Raw genomic sequence first — 6,126 nt, forward strand, 5'->3', positions numbered from 1 at the left:
GACTGAACACTGAGCTAGCACTGAGGTGGTAATGTAAGATAACATAACGTCGCAGGGCTAAGCTAGGCTATCTGCTGCAAACCACAACGCTTGGACACTGTATGTGTGTGTGTGTGAGTGTGCATGTGAGGATGTGTGTGCACAAGTTGCTCAGTTGCCGTACATGCCTATTGCTGCATGTGAGTGTGTTTGCAGTCAGTCCCAGAGTCTGGTAGTAAAACAAGGATTATTTGTTATGCCCTGTGGCAGGCCTGTGATAGACCGTCAATGTTGTCACCAGAGAACAAGAAGACCGAATATCAACAGACAACACACTGTCGCCATCTTTGCCTTCAAACTGTAAAAGGACTGTTCTCTATGTCACCATTATACTGCAGTGAAACCCTAGTAGTCTCCTAGGCTCTCTTTCTCTGAGGACTCTGTTGGTTAGATACAGCAGCGGCCGTAAGTCTGTGTCAGATACAGAGAGAGAGAGAGAGAGAGAGAGAGAGAGAGAGAGAGAGAGAGAGAGAGAGAGAGAGAGAGAGAGAGAGAGAGAGAGAGAGAGAGAGGGAGAGACAATGAGGGAAAGAGGAAGAGAGAAAGAGATAAAGAGGGTGAGAAGACGAGAGAGAAAGACAAGGGATTCATGTAAGTGATCCAGTCAATTCTACTTCCATCACAGCCATTACTGTAATACTGAATACCTCCTTAATCACTCTTACCACAGGCTGACAGGGGGTAATGGAATTAATAACCATGGTTACATGATAAGTGTATTGTGGTATTACGGTAACAGGTGCCGAGAGAAACCCAATCTAGAAATGTATGTATCAGAATCAGAAATACTTGATTGTGGTTTAGATACAGTGGGATAATGTGTTCAGGTGGGTGACTATGTAATTATATGGAGGTACTGGAAGGCCACAAGGATGGGGTTTTTACTGGGCTCTGATTGATGTGTCTCTGCCTGTAGTGACTGCTTAAGCTCCTCTCTATCTGCCCGCCAGCTACAGAGCGCTTCACACAGCAGCAAATCAATCACTGATCACTGCACATATATATGAACACACACACACACACACACACACACACAAGCACACACCCACACACACACACTTTCAGAAAGGGCTCAACCTGTTTCCCAGTTGGACGCTGTTGCTAGCCACCAAAGGCAGAGCTTAATTCTCTCCAATCACAGCTACAAAGAGCAATCTCTTCACCAAGGAGAGATCCTGCACGATAAAAGAGATTGCCTGAAACCATTCACACTCTTGCCACTCCACCAAAAAAAAATTAAGCACAGACAAATACACACACAGATTCCCTCAAACACACAGGCACAATCATACGCACACACACTTAAACTGTCTCTTTAATGTCTTCAAAGTCAGTTTAAAGAGAGTTTCTAATTTCCTGCCACATTGACTTTACTTTAGCTCTGCGACAGCTCAGGTGTTGTTTATCTCAAAGAACACCCCAAAAGTTAGTGGACAGAGAGAAAAAGTGAGAGGGGGATAGAGAAAGAGAGAAATCTAGATGGATGGATGGATAGGCAGAGAGATAGGCAGAGAGAGACGGAGAGAGCTGAAATGATGTGGGTGCCACATCAAAGTCCCAGGAGCGTTAACGCTCATCAACAGGAGGTGTGGAGTTACGGTAAGTTACACATCAGGATCTTCTGAGACGTCTTTCTCTGCTAATATATGGCTGTTTCATTCCTCTTACATCCCCACCCCTGTGTTAAATGGCTTTATTTGGCTTCTAACACATGATAAGTCATTGTTGGGGTGGCAAAATATCGTCTTTTTGTCCCAGAGATTGATGTCAAGACAGGCTATAAAAAGTCATGCCAGGGGAGCCATCAGGCTAATGAGGCCGGATCTTCACATCCTGCGTAGGCCTCCAGCGTAGGCCTCAAGCTCATGAATCCACGCTGCTGTTTGAACCTCCTGCTGCATTCTGGGTAATGCTTATTTGGATCATCGAACCTGAATTCCAAGGAGAGTTTGGTGTGTGTGTGTGTGTGTGTATGTATGCAGGACTGTGTCAAGAACTGGAGTGAAGAGCTAGATCCATGTCCTAGCCTTGCCTCAGAAATGTATGTGTCCTAAGGGTGGTGGACACAGTGAGCGAGAAAGAGAGAGAGAGAGAGAGAGAGAGAGAGAGAGAGAGAGAGAGAGAGGGATAGAGTGGGTGTAATAGAGAGAGAAAGGGAGAAGGTGAGAGAGAAAGGCCAGGACCATCCTGTTTAACAGTCGGAGCACACACTCAGATGATAAATATTCATGCCTCCTGGAGTGGTGCCTCCACCACCCACCACTGGGAAATGCTGGGTAAATCTGCACGTGAGAAATTAGACTGTCAGAAGCTATTTCACACTAAGTCAGCCTACTCCTCATCCCCCCTTCCTTCTCCCACTCCTCCTCCCCTTCCTCATCCTCATTATCATCCTCCTCTTCTCATGCCTCTTACTCCTCCTTGCACAGCTCCTCCTCCCCTTATTCCCCCACTTCCTCTGCCCGCTCCTCCTCCCCTTCCTGTTCTTCCCCTCCGCTCTATGAGAGCGAGAGAGAGAGAGAGTGATGGAGGAAAGAGAGAGAGATGGGGTTGATGGAGAAAGCGACCGAGACAGACAGACAGACAGAGAGAACGAGAGAGCGTGGTGGAGAGGGATGGAGTGGGACTGAGAGGGACGATGGCCAGGAGGTCTTTGGCCTTTTAGAGGGAGAAGTTTGGAGGTTAAGTTCAGGCCGAATGTAACTGAAAAGCAGCTGTAACTGCAGGCTCTAATATCATTATTCTGTCATCTTAACTGTCAGACAGAGTACAGTAGAGTGGAATGGAGTAGAGTAGAGTATAATTGAGTACAGTAGAGTCGAGTAGAGCAGAACAGAGGAGAGTTGCGTGGACTGGAAAACAGCAGAGTAGTGCAAACTGGAGTACAGTAGAGTAGAATGTGGAGTACAATGAACAGTAAATGAATCGTAAAAGGAATACAGTAGCTGTTTGATGCGGAGCTATTGGCCTTTGACTGACCTCTCTGTACTGAGAATTAACCTTTTCATGTTCCTGTTAAATTTGCCTGAAAACGCCTAAACAGCATACCCAAAGTAAATTGGAAGCTGTTCTTGAACCATTTGGAGTACATGCATGTAAATGATCTCTTTTGAAAGCTGACACTCTGAAGTTATGTCCCCTGTTGTCAGGACCCCTGTCAGTCCTTCTAGTGTTGAGTAATAGAAGCTTGAACACAAGGAAAGTGAAAATTTCTATTTCCGCCTAGATTTTGTTTTGAAAACAGAGGCCTGAAGAGGCCTAGAGGTGGTAGGTATTATCTGGAAGACTAAATTGGACCACAGGTTGAAGCCTTACCCAATTCAAATCAAAAGTCAAACATAATACCACAATATATTCATATTTGACACATGTTTTTATAAGAGTACATCCAGGAATTTTCTAAAAGGGTCTTTTGGAGACTCCAAAATGACCCTTTGTAACCAAGGTCAAGGTCAAATAAAAAGGTATTATTTTTCATAATTGTTATCTCTGGCCCATCTCTGGTACTTAGAAATATCATATATAATAGCTAAATCCCTAATTAGTAATACTGAAACACAAAAACTGAAGCATGAACACATTGGAGTGCTTTATCTGATTCCAAGGATTGGCGCACAAAGAACACTGATTCTGTCAACCATATTGCGCAATCGACTGTTATTTTGAAGGCTCCACAGACGCATACAAATGAGGTATTGGCATTTTCAGCTAGCTGTCAGCTACAAGGCTAACGAGCTAATTTCAGAGCCAGTCGAAGCCAGTTCGAGAAATTTGTTTAGAACGAGTGTGGGGGGGGGGGGGGCGGGGGGGGGGCAGGACGCACAGACCTAGTTGGCTTTAGAGGGCTGTCAACGGGGCATGGAAGCTCCTATTGGGTCGAACAAGGTGTCAATCAAAAGGGGAGGGTTCAACGGACATTTTGAGACCTTCATTTTGTAAATACTCCGTTGATAAATCGGAGAAAATAACACTTTTATGTGAACAAGTTGTTTCTTCCGTCGGCTAACTTGCATAATGAAACAAAGGATAATGGCTATTCATGAACGTAAAACATTGTATTTGGACGAATTACTTTACATGGTTAGATACTTTGAACCCTTGGGACTTACGCAGATCAAGTTTTGATGGCATGATTTGCACACCTGGACCTATTTGAACAACTTAGGGTGAGTACAACTTTTTTCTTTGGCATTGTTGAAGGAATGTTCACCGGAAAAAGACGTTGACTTTGCTTGCTATTGCGACTTGATCTTGAATTGGTTTATTTCAATGGAAGCACAAGAATCGTAGCTTTCCAACGATGTATAACATGTGTAGCGTCTAAAAAATATATTTTTTAGAATTTAGTGCGTCGTAACTGAGGAAGGGGGAGGCAGCATTTTTGTCTCGCGGGCGAAACAGGAGCGTAAAGTACTGAGACAGAGCAGTCAGTCACACCCACACACACACACCCACACACACACAGACTCATTAGTGTTCTCCCAGCATGCCCTGAGGTGTGTTGGGAGAGCAGCGCCTTAAAGCAGAAACATAGACACCAGACTAGACCTATATCTGCAGGATGTGCATCCTGTCTCAACATCATGTAGATAAAGCGTGTGTCTGTCCTGGATCAGTGACCCTCCGGGGATGCCCCCTTCAATCTTCTCATTGTGACTCGGCAACATGAATATCCTTCATGCATCGTTGAGAAATGTCGGAGTTACGGTGAGAGCCATTGAGGCTGCAGACTGGAGGAGCGGCGAACTCGAGACCGTCTCTTCACGCCGTCCTCTACAGCCAAGACGCCCGAGCGCCTCAGTCCAACCACGAGCCGAGGGGGCAGGATAGAACACGCCCTCTGTGATCGTGTCATCGGGCCCGACCGTGTGTGCGTTTGGAGGCTGACTGCGTCGGAAAAGAATGGCGTCGGCGTGCTTTCCCCTCATCGAGTCCACGTGGCCTCGCTTTGCGAGGACGGGATTCATCAAGCCTTCTTATCGCCAGCCTCTTCACTCGCCTGCGTAAGTGGTGTTTGCAGAAAAGGGATGCTGACTGAAGGTTGATGATGATGATGATGATAACACACAGAAAACACATGCTCAGAATGTACTTGAGGACCGTCGTTGTATTAAACATCGTCAATGTATTAAACACACATTCAAAATAAAGGTTCCTATAAAATATGTACACAGTAAGCATGTGTGTGTGTATGTGTGTGAATGAGCCACCAAAGCAGCAGCCGCCACATAATAAATCACAGGCCAGAGCATGTTAATGGCAGAGTCTCCCCACAGTGAGTTCAGGGACAGTAGAGTTTTAATGAGCGTGTGCCTAGTTCTAGAACCGCTGAGGCAACGACACAGGCCGCAGGCAGCAGACTTCTGCTGCCACGGTTACCAGGCAGCCTCTATATCTGGACACCCGGGAGAGAAGACACTGAAAAGACAGCACAGCATTTTCCATATAGCACCTGCCAGACATATCTCTCCATCTACTCCTCCTACAGGATCTCTCCTTCTCACACGCATGCATACACACACGCACAAATACACTCATACAATCATACACACCTTAACACACACACGCCTACAGTACACCCACATAGCCACAGACACGCACCCACAGACACAAACAGTATGAGTTGTGTGTGTGTGTGTCTGTTAGCCCCCAAAACAGGCTTGTTTGGCTTCCACAGACCTAAAGGGATGAGAAGTGGAGGATGACGAGAGGCAGGAAGAAGAGGATCTCTCCTCCACAGCGACACCTTCCTTTCTCCTTCCATTAGCTTAGCTGCCGAGAACCATCCGGCCTCCTTTCAGCCCTCACAATAGGCTGAGTGTCAGTGGAGAACCGGGCCCGCTGGCGCTCCCTGTCTACCTCACGTCAACACAATGTCAACACTCACACATATGGATAGAGTTTGGCGGTTTGTCTTTGTGATGGTCGGCGTGTGTGGGTGTACTGTCTGTGTGTGTGTGTGTGTGTGTGCGCACGTGTGTTTCTGCACGCATGAGTGTGTGTGTGCATGTGCGTGAGTCCACATGGGTGTGTGCACATGGTGTGTGTGCATGTGGTTCTGCAAGAGTGAATGTGTGTGTGAGGCTC

Source organism: Osmerus eperlanus, chromosome 5 (genome assembly GCF_963692335.1).
Source record: "Osmerus eperlanus chromosome 5, fOsmEpe2.1, whole genome shotgun sequence".
NCBI lineage: Eukaryota > Metazoa > Chordata > Actinopteri > Osmeriformes > Osmeridae > Osmerus > Osmerus eperlanus.